Here is an 18,373-nt window from a genome sequence, read left to right as displayed (position 1 = left end):
ATCATAACAGATCTCAAAATAATATCCATAGAGTTACTTACATGATTACATCAACCAACCAAAAGAGACGTAATCAAATAAGTAACCTAGACATATACAGACATAACTAACAAAATTGATAAACTATCAAAATGGCATAGACATCTCCTATGCTCTCAAAATAATGACATGGCATGTAGATACATATCCAAAATAAAACCATGCTAAATACTTATCAGCATAACAAGCTAATCCTGACTATCAGGTCAGGTAATATCTCTTGTCTGGCTTCTTGCCACGTGATGCCTCAACACCATTAGCTTTTGTACCTGAAATGGTAATCCTCATAACTCAGGGTGAGATAATATAATTACCTCGGTAAACTAGGGACCCTTGGAGGGCTCCTCCACCCCTAAGCTCACTTATGCTATAATCACAGTACATAAAATATCCATGCACGCATCAGAATATGTATGACAATGCAGTGTGCAATAATGTAATCCTACTGGCCAGAGAATATAATAAGTATCCATTACGCAAGGAAACACCATCTTGCAAAATACCATATGAGGAAACACCGTCTCATACTATGCATAAGGAAACACCGTCTTATGCCTCACTAGGGGAAACATTGTCTTGTGTGGCATACAAACATACATACATATACCTGCAACATATAACAAATCATTTTCAACATACCATATCAAACTACCACCCTCCCTCGGAGTTTTACAGAACAAACAGGAGATTAACACCAAGGATCGAAAGCTTACTTGGAATAGCTCTTTTTCTAGCCTCTTCCAAGTCAAAGGGTCCACAAGCCAACAAAATGCTCAACAAATGACCAACACTCTTATCCATGGTGAATTTATCACAACTAAACATATATCCCTTTCATATAAGTTTCACATCAAACCATTGTTTGATACTTACCTCAATCTCAAGTATTCAAGAGCCTTTCTCAATGTCCATGCTCTTGCTCCACAAGTCAACTTGGTCTCACACTATAACCAAGGAACACATTTCTATTATTATCCATCATCAATGCATCCATATGGTAATGTTCATCTCTACAGTACTATTCACGTATATGTTACTATTCTAAAATACAGTATCTTAAATTTTTCAAATACATTTTCATCGTTAAAATCCTCATCTAAACACTTTTCTCAACATGAGCTAAGTCTCAATCAAGCTCTAACATGCTCAATCAAGCCAAACTTTCAAAATGGAAACCTAAGTTCAATCTTCATAAAAAGATGAAAAAGAAAGGAATTTCTTACTCCAATACACTCTAGAACAAAGGAGAGATGCGTTTCTAAGCTCCCATGGCCTCAAACTCCATCAAAATCCATCTTTTTCATGAAATTCAAAATCTTAGGGGAGGAAAAACTCTCTCTACAGTGAACCTTATCCAAAAATACTAGTACCAATGGATTCCTCTCGAAATTTCTCACGAGTGTTGTAACACCCCGTGTATACCCGGTTTGTTATCATGTCATCGTATTAAGCCACGCTTAATTAAAAAATGCAGAATATATTTTTCTTTTCAATTATGACGTCATTAATATTAACCAAGTTGATTACTTAGTTCCTTTTCAAAACATTCCCTATATGTAAATTGCAAATGGACAGCTATCTACACTGAATAACCTCAATATAAATATAGCTGAAAGTGGGTCTCTAGTCACGGAACTACAACATGTAGATCGGACAGATCCTGATAGTTTTTACAACTCAAATAAACTTAAACATCGTCAAATCAATGTGGCATGGACAATTCCCATGCTCACCCAATAAACAGCATACCCAACAAATCTCAATACAAACAACATGATAATGGATAAGGCATAAACACTAAACAGGGACATCAGCATAATCAGCAAGCATATCAATCAACTAAGCTCTGGCCTCCTGCCGCTAGAGGTCTCAGCCCCTGGGTTACCTGAACCTAAAATATGTGCCCCAAACGTGAGGTGAGAACTCTAAACAGAAATCTTAGTAAGGCAAAGGGTCCTCAAAGATTTCTCCACCCCAAGCTCACTTACATGTGCAATATAAGTTCAAAAGCAGTAATATCATATAAGTTCAAAAATCAGTGCAATGCAGCAGATAATCATGTCATGTGTGTTAACTATTCTACTGATCAGAGAAGTGTAGGATGTACGTACGTCTACAACCCACAATAGTACACGCCAATGCCGTACCTGCCCACAGGAACATATCATAGGGCATTTGCACTTAACAGCTCAAAAGCATTTCAATAAATCAATACATGAAAATACATATGCATATAAACCATTCCCCCATGGGGTATGGTGGAACCAACAATGGCTAAACCAAGGACACGAAAGCTTACCTTGCAAGCTAACTATCCAAGCCAAGAGTCCACACAAGCTCAAAGCCCACAAACAGCAAGATCACAATCTTTTTTAGACTAACAATTATATCAATATTCATACTCTACAAGCATATGACATAAAGAAAACGTATTTCCTTTACGTTTCATGTCTTTAGGCTTCTCACAAAGCCATAAGCCCTTAATCACTTAGATTCTGACTTAGATTAATTAATACAGAAGTCCCTGTTGACCCATCATGGGTCCAAAAACCCAAAATATCATTCTGTATGAACAGTACCGTTACTGTCCTCGGAAACCCAGAATATCTGAATATATGTTGGGGCCATATCCGGATACCATATTCGGATATCACAAGACCCCATATCCGAATATCATATCCGGATACCATATCCGGATATTTCGCGACAGAATGCAGTTCTGCATTTTCGCGAAGATATCACTCAAAGGTTCAACTTTTAACCCAATACTACGTCCAAGTATGCATTTTTATACCCTATTAGGTTCATATTCATGTTAGTTACTTAAACAACTCATTAAACATGTCAAAACTCCACTTTTAACCAATAAAACTCAAGATCAAAGGTGGTGAAGCTTACCCAAGCTCAAAATAGAGGTACAAAGCTCTTGGAGCTCTCACAACAGCTCCTCAAGTTCTGACTTTGAAGGTGCACGAAAATGGCACACCACAAAGGTTCTTTCTCTTCAAAGTTCACACCTTGAAGCTCAAAATGCCAAGAAAAGGTCTCCTCTCCAACAACTCAGAAAACAGCACCTTAAACCTCCCCAAACAGAAGCTCCACTCAGCACACACTCACAAGCCACTCCACTAAGTGTTTGCAAGATTAGGAGGGAAGAATCAAGAAAAAAGGTGACAACTTGGTGGTTTTCCAAAGGGAGGAAGGCATGAACAGGGAGGAGGCTGATCACAGCTCCAAAGGCTCACGTAGAATCAGATTATGGCCTAGGGTTATGTGCCAAAAGTTGTATTTATAGCCGGTTTAAACTTAATCGCACTGTATTAGCGCTAATTTTTACGCTTAGCATTTTAATCCCAAACTTAGGATTCTGAACCTACTCATTTTTCTAAGATTTTTCATATTTTTATTTTATTTTTCACAGCACCTTTCTGGTATGCGCTTTTACATAGTCAGTATCAGTTCTGGCACCAGTTCTCATTATTTCGACCTGAAACTTTTTATGCTAGTCCTATATATTATTCTAGGAATATTCCCACTCTTATTATAGTTTTCCAGGATACTTGATCGGCACGCATTTATACCGTGAAGCAGAATCGATATCTGCACGTTTCGTTAGAAAAACTACTTTCAACAATATAAATCACTTACCAAATTTTTTTAAGCCTTCTCATAATTATTAGGGTCAATTATGGAATTATTTCCTAATTCACATATTTATTTAATTAATTCCTATTTTAACGGTGCAGGTTCTTACATTCACCCCACCTTTTTAAAGATTTTGTCCTCAAAATCATAAACATACCTGTCTCGGAAGTCGGGGTACTGCCGGAGAAGCTCGTCCTCTCGCTCCCAAGTACATTCCTCAGGAGTTCTTCCCGTCCATTGCACTTTGACCATCGGAATGATCTTTCTCCTCAGCTACTTCTCGCCACGATCGAGAATCTTGAGTGGTCCGACGGGAGTTTTCAAGTTCTTTCGAACATCCGCATCATCCGGTTGCACCACGTGCGAAGGATCCACAATGTACCTCCGAAGCTGAGACACGTGAAACACGTCGTGGATGTTGGCCAAGTTCGGAGGCAAGGCAAGCTGGTAGGCAACAAGTCATACTCTACCAAGGATCTGGTATGGCCAAAAAACCTTATCTCCAACCTCAGACCAGCAGGTAGGAGCCTGACACCTCCTGCCATACAATGCCTTGTAGGGTTCCATGCCAAGGCTACCATGGAAACTGTTGTTGTAAGAAAATTCTACCAATGGCAGGTACCTATCCCATGCTGAACCCTGCTCTAAAGTGCAAGCCCTCAGCATGTCATCCAATGTCTGGATAATCCGCTTAGTCTGACCGTCAGTCTGAGGGTGATAGGTTGTACTTAACCTCAACTGAGTACCAAATGCTTCCTGCAGCGCCTCCCAGAACCGAGATGTGAACTTCGGGTCCCTATCACTGATGATACTCTTAGGCACCCCGTGAAGCCTCACAATCTCACGAACATACAGTCTGGCCAACTGCTCAGTAGTGAAGCTCACCTTCACCGGAAGAAAGTGGGCAGACTTCGTCAATCTGTCCACAATGACCCAGATAGAGTCATAACCAGCCGGAGTCCTCAACAATCCCACCACGAAGTCCATGGGAACGCTATCCCATTTCCATTCCGAAATCTCAAGAGGTTGAAGTTTACCAGACGGCTTCTGGTGCTCTATCTTCACCTTTTGGCATACCAAACACTTGGACACAAAAACAGCTATGTCCTTCTTCATGTCCAACCACCAGTAATTTCTCTTCAAGTCCTGATACATCTTTGTAGCACCAGGGTGGACAGTAAACTGGCCCTTATGAGCCTCTGTCATCACCTCAACAGTTAAAGCACTACTAGAAAAAACTTGTATAGCGACGGAATTGCTATGGAAATTCCGTCGCTAATTTCATCCTCGCTACTACTTTCCGTCACAAATTCCCTTACAAACGATTTTGCGAGGAAATTTGCGACGGAAAGTAGTATAGAGGATGAAATCAGCGACAGAATTTTCATAGCAATTCCGTCGCTATAGAGATTTTTTCTAGTAGTGAAGGACCTCGAGGAACCACAATCCTCTTCTGGAAGGTCAACAATCCATCTTTATTCCAAGACACACCATCTTGGTTCTTCACATAGTCTAGGCACTCTCTCTGCACTTGCGCCTCTTTAATCTTTTTCATGAGTTCATTCTCAACTTGCACGGTTTCCATTTCGAGAAGTGCACCCCCGAACAAAGAGGTCACTGTCAGATCTCGAAACTGCTCAAAGATATCATGGTCACCTATAGTCAAACTGGAGAGACTCACAGATTTCTGACTCAGAGCATCAGCTACCACATTGACCTTGTCAGGATGGTACTTCAACTCAAAGTCGTAGTCCTTCAGGTACTCCATCCATCTCCTATGTCTCATGTTCAGCTCCTTCTGGTCAAATAGATACTTCAAACTCTTGTGATCACTAAACACGGAAAACTTCATGCCAAGAGATAATGTCTCCAAATCTTGAAAGCAAACGCAATAGCAGCCAAATCCAAGTCATGAGTCGGGTAGTTCTCCTCATGAGGCTTCAACTGCCTCGAAGCATAGGCAATTACTTTGCCCAACTGCATCAGTACACAGCCCAACCCCTTTCCGGAGGCGTGGTGTAAAGCTCAACCTCCTTAGCAGGATCAGGAAGGACCAACACAGGTGCAGTCGTCAGTCTTTCCTTCAACTCCTGAAAATATTCCTCACACTCGTGAGTCCACACGACTGGACTCTCCTTCAGAGTAAGGTGAGTCAAAGGTAGAACCAACATGGAGAATCCCTTAATGAACCTCCGATAGTAACCTGCCAAACCCAAGAAAACTTCTCACTTCAGTAACCGTCTTGGGCCTCTCCCAATCAAGCACGGCCTCAATCTTGTTCGGGTCAACTGCAATTCCCTCTGCAGATATAACATGCCCAAGAAACTTCACAGACTTGAGCCAAAACTCGCATTTCGAAGGCTTAGCATAAAGGTTTTTCTCCTTCAGCACATGCAACACAATCCTCAAGTGCTCAGAATGCTCCTCCTCCGTCTTGGAGTAAATCAAAATGTCGTTCAATGAAGACGATCACAAACTGATCCAGGTACGGCTGGAAAATCCTGTTCATGTAATCCATGAACACTGCGAGTGCATTGGTAAGTCCAAAAGGAATCACCAAATACTCAAAGTGACCGTATCTCGAACGAAATGCGGTCTTTGGGACATCCTCCGACTTCACCCGAATATGATGGTATTCGGACCGGAGATCAATCTTCGAATACACACAAGCTCCCTTAAGTTGTTCCAACAGATTATCAATACGCGGAAGGGGATACTTGTTCTTGATTGTCACCTTGTTCAGCTGCCTGTAATCGGTGTACAACCGCATAGTCCCATCTTTCTTTTTAACAAAGATGACCGGTGCTCCCCATGGAGACACACTTGGTCGAATGAAGTCTTTCGCCGAAAGATCTTCAATATGCTTCTTCAGCTCCGCCAACTCTGGTGGCGACATCCGATATGGAGCTAATGAAATAGGCCCCACACCAGGCAACAAGTCTATGGAGAACTCTATCTCCCTCTGTGGCGGAAACTCAGGAATCTCCTCTGGAAAAACTTCGTGGAATTCCCGTACCACAGGAATGCCAGTGATATCCTCCTGTGCCACACTCACCAAACCTCCCAACATGACATATTTGAATGCCCCTGCTCTCAAGGCTCTCCTAGCCTGCAGCAATGAAATGTAAGGCGAGCAACTGGCTGTGGAGTCACATGGATACATCACCACTCACTTGGCACAACAGTCAATCATCACACAATTATTGGACAACCAATCCATGCCAAAGATGATCTCCAAGTTAGCCGTTGGTAATCCAATCAGATCTACCAAAAAATCACGGCCAACCCACTGAAACACGATATCTCGATGAACAGTGGAGGTAACACACTTTTCTCCGGTGGCGGTTGTCACCCGCAACGGTGGAGAAAGCACAGTAATGGGCAACTCAAGTCCCACAACAATTGTGGTTGCAATAAATGAATGCGTAGCCTCAGAGTCAAACAAGACATCAACAACAGATCCACCAATGGAAACAGTACCTCTGACAAGGTTTGGAGCTCTCTCCGACTGCTTTCGATCTAGGGTGTAAACACGAGCTGTGGCAGGTGGCACTGCAGGTGCCGCTGTAGGTGGAAGGGGAACCATCTGAAGTGGAACTGCTTGAACCGCTGCAGCTCTCGCTGTCGACAACAGACACTTTCTGGAATAGTGGCCCTCCTTGCCACACTGGAAACATATAACCTGACCGATTGCATGTAACAGCCCGTTACGTACCGGTGATGTTATCATTACATATGGTATTAAGCGCAGTTACAATCACAGTAATTGAGTTAATTAAATTACAGGTAAACTTTTTTCTTTGATTAAATCATCATTTTTAAACATTAACCATTTCCGTAATAATTAAAACAACACCGTAATTGTAACGCAAGACTCGCGGAAGCATAAAACATACTAAATATAATCTCTCCATGCAGTCCCATTTATTTTAGATTTTAAAAAGCACATTTTTGAAATTTAACACAGTGGTAATCGATTACCATCCTTGAGGTAATCGATTACCAAAGGTTACTGTAGAAGTCAGAATCTCAATTTGGGCTCCCCTGTTTTTTGGTAATCGATTACCAGAGATTGGTAATCGATTACTGAACTAGGTAATCGATTACCAATGTTCAGGTAATCCATTACTTTGATCACAGTGGCTCAAATTTTCGTCCTCTGTTTCAGGTAATCGATTACCAATGAAAGGTAATCGATTACTCTGCAGTAAAAATGACAGATGACAGCTTTAAAGACACAAAATGAGTGAGGTAACTTACTCCTAACACCTTGATACTTAATATACACCTTACACAAGTACTAATGTAGGCTCTAGGCCCTTCCATTATGCATATTCATTCTGAATGCATCCATTACAACAATTCTCAATAACGTAGCCATTTTTCACAACAAAGGGCCTATTTACATCCCAAGTCTTCCAATGCCTCAAAATACAATTATGTTGCCATGGACAAGTGTTGCTACTCACGGAAAGTGCACCGATCGTACAAGTAATATATGATTAAGTAAGAGATCGTTCCCACGAGGATTACGGTTCAAGCACTAATTCACTATCGCAAACTTAGTTGGACAATCGAAAGTGTATTTGGAAACAGGATTTGAATTGCAAAATTAAAATATTAAATATTAAGCTAATTACTTGCAAGAATTAAAGACAAGAAATTAAAGATGTGATTTAACTAATAAAATAAAAACGTAGCTAGGGGTTCGATTTCCTTTAATCTCCTTATTATGATTCGAAGTCCTTCTTTACGTTAACCGTCCTTAATATCAATCTAACCAATTCTTTCGCATGTTATTAGAGCTCAATCCCTTGTTACCCTAAAACCTTTACAAACTTGAAAGAACCCTAGTTCCCCGGTTATTCCCCAAGAATGCAAGCATTAAGTTCAAGAATCTTAAGGTTACGCAAATTCTATGTCTATCCCTAGAATCATAGCGTTTACGATGAAGTTATCAGATATGGATCACACACCAACATCCCTATTGTCATGCATTTACCGATGATCATTATATAAGATTCAAGCCTATATAAAGCATTAAAAACAGATAACTTCATTCATGATAAAAAGGAAAATTAACATACGAATTATTCAAAGCATAATAAATCGACTAAAATCCATCTAACCCTAACTACTTAAAGAACTAGTCGGACATGGAAAAATCAAGAACAAAAGAAAATAGAAAAGCTCCCCCAAACTCCATAAGTGATTGGTGGATCTTCAATATCTCCAGTGAACACTTGACGTTGATCCGTCTCCGCCGCTCACGAACATGAATCTGATGTTTCTCCGCGTTCCTTCAGCCTCCAAGCACCCAAGAGTTGTTTAGCAATGTAAAAGTTATTTATTTCTGGTCTCCAATGGCCCTTTTATTGGCCAAGAGTTTGTATCCTAGTAGAAAACTCGAATGGGCCTAAGTTGGATCTGTCTGGGCGCTTAAGCCTGTTGTAGCGCGCTTAAGCGCCCTAGGACAGTGAATTCTGATTCGCGTTGCACGCTGAAGCACTCTGAAGGGCGCTTAACCGCGCTCCTCGCGACAACTTTTTCTTCTTGTGGCGCGCTTAAGCCCTGAGTTGGGGGCTTGAGCGCCCAGAGGCAGTAGCTATTTGCGTTTTTAGGGAGCTTAAGCTTCTGAATGGGGGCTTAAGCTCCCACTTCTAACAACTTGATAAGATCTTCAATCTTATTGTTTTTGATCTTCTTCTATCATCTCTTGATCTCATCTTTTCTAGTTGTGATCTTTATTTATCCAATCTTCATCTTTGACTCCTTTTGTCAACAAATCCCTAAAAAATAGCAAAGATGATTCCATTAAACAAAAATTCAGATAATGTTCATGATTATTATATTAAACCCTAGTTTTTGACTTATTTAACTTGATATTTTATATTAATTTAGTCTATAAAATAAGATAAACTAAAGGTTTATCAAACAATTCCCAGATTTGAACATTGTTGTCCTCAGCAATTAATTAGAATAAAACTATAGGAAAGTTTGGAGACGGCTAGTCATGCTTGATGAATAACAGGCAGAAAACAGATCTATAATGAGATATCAAAGTATTCAGACTTATTAAAAATCAATGACACATCAATTTCAAGCAAACAGTCATAATTCACCATTCATAAAATCATAACTTGCGTTCTCAAAAGAAAGAGTAGTACAATTTAATTTCCACAACACCCTCTCACTGGATTTTTATTTATTCACTCACACTCAGTGTTTAAGGGTATGTGTTTCACTCCTACTTTACTGAATTAACACTACCATAAGCTTGTTTATATTCTCACTCTCCACAGTCTTACTAGTATACAAAGTCAATCAAGAGGTCTTTGTTAAGGTTGTAACGTGGCTTTAGGTAAAAGGGAAGGAATCATCTGGGTAAGTGGCTTAGGATAACTGATCAAAATTCAACTTCAAAGAGGAACTAGTTTAACTGTTCAACATATAGTAAACAAATTTCTCTTATTTTCCTCCTTTTTTCTTCTTCCACTTATTCATATAATATAAGTCTTTTATTTCTTTTCCTTCTTCCTTTTTTTTCTTTTTCTGTTTTTGTACAGATAAGCAGTTCAACCTTTTTCTTTTCATTTCCTTTTTCCACCACCTTGTGGCAATTTCCCTATTTTCACCTTTTCCTCCCATACACTTAGAGTTTGATTTTCTCTTTTTGTTTCAATCCTATCCAGTTCCTCATTTAATTTTGAAATTAATCAGTTCGGGTGAGGATGTGTATGGAATGGCTATTCATAATGTACTGTCAATGAACAAACAGGCCTCGGCTCAAAAGGGCTTAATCTAAGAATAAACCTTCAGGTGGCTATTTGGCTATCTAGCTTTTAAAAAGAACTGCCTCTATCATTTCAACAATTGTATACTACAGACCATTTCAAAGAGAAACAAAACAAGTTCTAGAGTGATTCAACAGTAAAGTTCACACCACAAAAAAAATTCTGTTTAGGCTCAAAAGCTTACGGCTAAGGATGTGAGACTTATTTCCACTCTCTCTTTGATTACTCTAGTTATTCTTCTCTTATTCCAGTGAACTATGAAGCATGCTTGACTGACGCTCATTTATGTACGAAAATAAAATTTATTTATATCATTATACTCTTGATATCAACTATCAACCAATTTCATGTAATTATTCATTATGCATCCATATCAAGCACAATGGAAAATCTCTTAAGATCCACTAATTATTTATTGACTAAGGATGGAATGGGTCTTAAAACTAATTTAAAAAGAAAAACTTAAATAGTAAACTAACTAATATATATGAAGACCTTAAAATAAACTAATATGTAATCAAAATAATTCTAAAATAAACTAATACTAAATAATGTAAAAAATAATGAACTATAATATGAAAATAATATTAAGAAACTCCCCTGAAAAACTGCATTTGTAAATTGGATATTTCTGTGTACTCCGTGTAATCATGAGTTTCTCCTTCCGACCATGTGAAGTTTATGGTCTGATAAATTGCGTGGGTACCCATTCCCAGATTTAAGTCTTGCTGTCCTCAGCAATAAATTTAAATCTAAAAAGAATCCTAAGCAAGATATCAGAAAAAATTGATACTGTACTCTGCACACATGTCACAGATAAAGAAACTACGTCAGCATGTCATATATCCAAAAAAAATCAGTCATGTCAGGTCAGGCTCAATATACATCCATATCAACATGCACTAGACTAATAGTAAAAACAGCAAAATAAAAAATAAAAGTCTGAAAACAGATAAACTGATATGAGGATCAGTCCTCTTCCATATCAGTGGTGGGTGTGTCCTCATCTCCTGCATCCTCCTGGTCATCTCTAAGTATGGCCTCAACAACAGTGGCATCATCTATGTGGACTGCATCACTCTCAGCAGCAGCCGTCTCAGTGTCAGCAGCAGTGGTCGTGCATGGGGCCTCCTCATCAGATCCAACATATGCTGGATACTCGAAGGGTAATGCCAGAATCTCTCTCTGGCGGAATAACTCCACTATCTGTGTACTCATATAATCCTGAAAGGCCATCTGTCTGCTCTGAGAGTATCTAGCTCTCCTCTGCATAGATCCCTGCTGACGCTGCAGTGACTGCATTGCCTCCCATATAGCAGGGATATCTGGCTGTCGTGCCCGTCGGGCTGGTGCTGCTGGTGGTACTGAAGGTGCTGGAGATGATGGGGGAGTAGATGGGACACCCATGGTTGTTCGGATGAGAGCATCATCAATAGGGGGCACACTTCCACTAGCCTGGGCTCAGTGGGTATCTCTACTCCGACCCGATGACACAGGGTCTGGATGAGAGAGCTGTGTGCAATGGCAGCTTTTGCAGATGTCTGGTGTGCAAAGTCGTAGATACCATCTGCTAAGATTGTCGGAAGATCAACTGTGCCCCCAGTCATGATGGTGTGTATAAGTGCTGCTCTCTTTACCTGCACCTCAGATGTGTGGGTGGTGGGCAAGATGTTATTAATGATGAACTGGAACCATACTTTGGCCACTGGCTTGAGCTGGTTAAGATGCAACAATTTTGGACGAATGTTGTTTTTCATCATCTCCCAGTTTTCTCCTGGAAGGGCAATGGTATCCAAAATAGGTGCAGCTTCTTCTATAGGGTCCCAAGTATCAGACGTTGGGTCACTTCTAGCAGGTCCATACTCAACTTTATTGAGTAACTGTCTGTACTCACATCTTGTTCCTGGTTTGTGATGGGCTGTCTTGAGCAGATCCTGTAAGGTGTTAGAATCATAGGCTATCTCCTTGCCTCTAACATAGCTGATGTATACGCGGCGGGCTCCCTGATCAAAGTTGTAGGCGATTGCATAAAATTCTCTACAAATTGTGCCTGAGCTGTCGGTAAGGAAGTTGGAATAAGACTTCCATCTTCTTCGGACCAAATTGTTGTAAATGTCCGGATATTCCCCTTGCTGGAGGAGCATCTTCCTCTCCCTAATTATGGGTTTGGCAGCCACTTTCTTGTTGTATCTCTCTTCATGTTCAGCTGTCCTAAACCTGTGGGAGTCAAAATCCGGAGGGGTGGAGGAGCTAGATGCACCTCCAGGGGCTTTGGTCTTTCGGACCCTTTTTCCCAAAGTCTTATCCTTAGGAGCCATATCCTGAAAATCAGAAAAGTTGCAAGTCAGTGCAAATTCCACGAAACAATTCCCAGATTAATATCAGGTTGTATGCTGAAATTATTAAACATGTATGGACTCAAACTGGAAACACAAATTGGTCACAATTATGAGTTCATTGAGCTAATAAGTGGGAACAAGTATGACATTGTATATCATGGTAACTGTGTTCATCTGCAAGTTCTCTTTTGTTAACTTTGAACTACAATTCTCATATTTGGTGCAGATGCACTCTGAAAAATAATAACAGCTATCTGGAATCAATGTACCACTTTATATGCTCAGAATTATAGGATAATAATATAGCTTGGTGAGGAGTTAAAACATATGTGTTGACAATACAGAAATATGCTCACTTTGGCTACTTGATACTCACCCTAGTCTTTCTAGTATCAGTATGATAAAAAACACAATCACTCATGTTTAACTCATTACAATCAACATAGGGTATTCCTATAGTAATTTGTGGATGTGATTCATAGAAAAATTGATAGCAACCTATTATTATAACTCTAGTAATGCCAAGTGGAGTGCAGTAATATGATTCCATTCCATATTGATTTCATTCCATATTGATTTCATTCCATTCCATTCCATCCCAGAATTGTATGTCATACTTTTAAATATATGATAGAATGTATATGCTTTAGACTCATCTCAATATGCCAAGTTATAACTGACCCGAAAGCTTTATGCAGCTTAGCTTATCATGGTTATTACACTTCGTCAATTGCAACTTCTACGTACCCATGATTATCAAGCATTTCTACAACAAGATTTGGTTTTGGCATTTCATCGAATGGTATGCCTACCTACTATCAGGATAGTTTATAGAACTATACCCGAAATAAAGAAATCAAGAATTGTATGTTCTTGACATTCATTATGATGAAACAGAAATTTTGACATCAATAACCACAACAGAGTATACAACTATCCCAATTTTCCCATTGTTGTGAACTCAGAAACCCTAAACTTGTTTTCTGCACAATTATCAGAATTCCCAGTTCGAACTTCCAAGAACCTAAATGATACTATCGTGGAATCTAATTGGTATTCATGTGCTAGGTTGTAATTATAAGGTTGCAGAATTCTTACCTCTGTTTTCTTGGAAGATGATTTCTTTTTAAATGCCCTTAAAGAATTCCTCGGTGGAGGTTGGAGGGTGGTAATTCTGTAGTGAAGAATTGTTGTGGTCTCCGAAGTCAGATGTGAAAGTGACCGAATTTGGGTTGGAAGGAATGGCCATGGTTGTGGAAGTCACCGGCGGTTGTGGTGGTCCGGTGTATGTAGGGTGTTTGGGTTAGCAGCGTTCTTGAAGAAATTAGGGGGGGTACGGAAGTGTAAGTGTGAAAGGGGGGGAAAGGTTTGGGCTTTTTTTAAAAAAACTGGGCTGATAGGGTAGCGCTTTTTAGCGCTTAAGCGCGCTTTGGGCTTTTCTGGTGAGCCACGCTTAAGCCTCCTTCCTCGCGCTTAGGCTCTCTGAGGCAGAGGCAAATGTCTTGTTTTTTTTTTTATTTTTAGCGCGCTTAAGCTTCCACTTGGGGGCTTAAGCGCGCCCTGGGAGTGCTAATCGTGGAGGGGCTGAACCAAATGGCCTTTTTTCATTGTTTAGCGCGCTTAAGCCTCCTCACCTGCGCTTAAGCGCGGAGAGGCAGTGGCAAATGGCTTATTTTTCTTCAATTAGCGCGCTTAAGCCTCCATTTGTGGGCTTAAGCGCGCCCTGGGATTGGATTTTGAAGCTCGAGGTGTGAGCTTAAGCCTCATCTCCTGCGCTTATTTTTTGGGGCTTAAGCCTCTTTTAGAAGGCTTAAGCTCTTTATACTTAAGATATTTTTCTTCTTTCCTCTATCTCTTCCTTACCTCAACTGCACCCTTATGCATATATCATACACAACGATTAATTAAATAAGACTCGCGTACCTGTGTATGCTTTATTCCCACTTAGACCTGTACGTTCATCTCAACATAAGATTAAATGTTAAACTTACCTAAACTAACAACTAAACTAGAAATTAAAATTCTGAATTTAAACTACTGAAAGCTTAAAATTCCTTTCGGCTTGTTTTGTGTGACGATGGACGTACTTAAGAGCATACGGTAGCCGTTAACATGTTGGTTATTCTTGATTCTGTCAGAATCCAAATTAATTTCGATGAATTCTTAATACTTAGCTTATTAAATATTTCTTGGAGGAGAAATTGAGATATTTTTAAGAAATAAATTGATCTAAAGAAATCATCTTGAAAAGAATTTTAATTTCTGAATTTATGTAGATATATTATATGATGAATACCTAATTTAACATTTTTTATTAAATGGTATTTATGATATATGCATAAGGGTGCAGAGGTACCCAATTGGAAAGAAGAAAAATATCTTAATGCTTCATGGTTGGTTTTAAGAAAATGATAAATCCTATATATTATTTCTGATTCAAACAATGGGAAAATTGGCATAAGGGCTGGCTTATTTTATGTAAATGTTTGCATGATGAATGTCGCTAATTTAATATCCTGGAAGTCTATTAAGCGCGCGCTTGAAAAAAGGCCATTTTCATACAACCAATTCGCATAGTATAGGATGCCTTCGATGCCAAAACCTAAATCTTAAATGTAATGGAATTGCTTGATAATACATAGGAAATCACGTAAAATGAGGAGTTAAACTCAAAAATAGTGTTGATACACTTACACTTCAATAACCATCAAAAATAACAAACTACACCGACCACCAGATTTACAAATTTGGAGGAAGGGATTTTAGCCATTTTTGAAATTTCTTTGAAAGTGAGAAAATGATCTTTAGGTAATCACGGTTTTTCTGAATATATTTATGCGAAAAACAACATAAACGATAGTAGGGATGGAATGGAATGGGAATCCCTGAAATTTTCAAAGCAATACATGGGAAAATTGGGATGTTTCCATTAATATGATACAAATATTTCTGTAACAATTATGCAAAAATTCTTGACTATAGTAAAATAATTCTATGAATCACATCCACACATTACTATAGGAATACCCTATATGATAGGATTGTAATGAGTTAAACATGAATGATTGTGTTTTTATCATATATTTATATTAATCTTGAGGGAATGAAATCAGGAATGGAATCATATTTACTGCACTCCAAATAGGATTCGCAACATAATTAGGTTGCTATCAATTTTTCAACACATATGCTTTCCAATATTATTATCCTATAATTCTGACATATAAAGTGAAACATATCTAATTATTTATCTAAATGGTACATCTTTAAGATCAGCCAAATATGGAATGATAGTTCAAAGTTAACAAAAGAGAACTTGCAGATGAAACAAGTTACACTGATATACAATGTGGTGCTTTTCCCATTTAGCTCAATGAACTCATAATTGTGACCCAATGTATTACCATGTCCATACATGTTTAATAATTTACAACATACAACCTAAATATAATCTGGGATTTCAATGGACTTGCACTGACTTGCAACTTTTCTGATTTTGAGGATGTCCTAAGGATAAGACTTTGGGAAAAAGGTCCCGAACAAGTCCTTGAAAGTGGCTCCTCCACACCCTCCGGATTTGACTCCCATAATCAGGAACATGAGAGATACAACGAGAAAGTGGTAAACAACTCCAGCAAAGGGAATATCCAGACATTTACAACAATTTGGTCCGAAGACGATGGAAGTCTTATTCCAACTTCCTTACCGACAGCTCAGGCACAATTTGTAGAGAATTTTATGCAAACGCCTACAACTTTGATCAGGGAGCCCGCCACGTATACATAAGCTATGTTAGAGTATGATTCTAACACCTTACAGGATCTGCTCAAGACAGCCCATCACAAACCAGGAACAAGATGTGAGTACAGACAGTTACTCAATAAAGTTGAGTATGGACCTGCTAGAAGTGACCCAGCGTCTGATATTTGGGACCCTATGAGAAAAGCTGCACCTATTTTGGATACCATTGCCCTTCCAGGAGAAAACTGGGAGATGATGAAAAACAACATTCGTCCAAAATTGTTGCATCTTAACCAGCACAAGCCAGTGGCCAAAGTATGGTTCCAGTTCATCATTAATAACATCTTGCCCACCACCCACACATCTGAGGTGCAGGGTGAAGAGAGCAGCACTTATACACACCATCATGACTGGGGGCACAGTTGACATCTTCCGACAATCTTAGCAGATGGTATCTACGACTTTGCACACCAGACATTGCAAAAGCTGCCATTGCACACAGCTCTCTCATCCAGACCCTGTGTCATCGGGTCGGAGTAGAGATACCCACTGAGCCCAGGCTAGTGGAAGTGTGCCCCCCTATTGATGCTGCTCTCATCCGAACAACCATGGGTGTCCCATCTACCCCCCCATCATCTCCAGCACCTCCAGTACCACCAGCAGCACCAGCCCGACGGGCACGACAGCCAGATATCCCTGCTATATGGGAGGCAGTGCAGTCACTGCAGCGTCAGCAGGGATCTATGCAGAGGAGAGCTAGATACTCTCAGAGCAGACAGATGGCTTTTCAAGATTATATGAGTGCACAGATGGTCGAGCTATGTCGCCAGCAGGACAGACAGGCATCACCATTCGCATATCCAGCATATGCTGGATCTGATGAGGAAGGCCCGATGCTGAGGATGTCACTGCTGCTGACACTGAGACGGCTGCTGCTGAGGATGATACAGTCTACATAGATAATGCCACTGCTGTTGAGGCCATACAGTCCGCATTGATGATGCCACTACTGCTGAGGCCGACCAGGAGGATGCAGGAGATGACGAACACACCCACCACTGATATGGAAGGGACTCACATCAGTTTATCTGTTTTCAGACTTTTAATTTTTTAATTTTCTTATTTTGCTGTTTTTACTATTAGTCTAGTGCATGTTGATATGGATGTATATTGAGCCTGACCTGACATGACTGATATTGTTTTGGATAGATGACATGCTGACGTAGTTTCTTTATCTGTGACATGTGTGCAGAGTACATTATCATTTTTTTCTGATATCTTGCTTAGGATTCTTTTTAGATTTAAATTTATTGCTGAGGACAGCAAGATTTAAATCTGGGAATGGGTACCAATGCAATTTATCAGACCATAAACTTCACATGGTCGGAAGGAGAACTCTATGATTACACAGAGTACACAGAAATATCCAAATTACAAATGCAGTGTTTTCGAGGGGAGTTTCTTAATATTATTTTCATATTATAGTTCATTATTTTTATATTATTTAGTATTAGTTTATTTTAGAATTATTTTGATTTAGTATTAGTTTATTTTAAGGTCTTCATATATATTAGTTAGTTTAATATTTAAGTTTTTTTTTATTAAGACCCCTTCCATCTTAGTCAATAAATAATTAAGTGGATCTTAAGAGGTTTTCCATTGTGCTTGATATGGATGCATAATGAATAATTACATGAAATTGGTTGATAGTTGATATCAAGAGTATAAAGATGTAGATAAATTTTATTTTCGTACATAAATGAGCGTCAGTCAAGCATGCTTCATAGTTCACTGGAATAAGAGAAGAAGATAACT

Source organism: Gastrolobium bilobum, unplaced genomic scaffold (genome assembly GCF_033153095.1).
Source record: "Gastrolobium bilobum isolate Gb01-03AN ecotype WA unplaced genomic scaffold, APGP_CSIRO_Gbil_v1 utg36027, whole genome shotgun sequence".
Classification (NCBI taxonomy): domain Eukaryota; kingdom Viridiplantae; phylum Streptophyta; class Magnoliopsida; order Fabales; family Fabaceae; genus Gastrolobium; species Gastrolobium bilobum.
Note: the sequence above shows the minus strand (reverse complement) of the source record.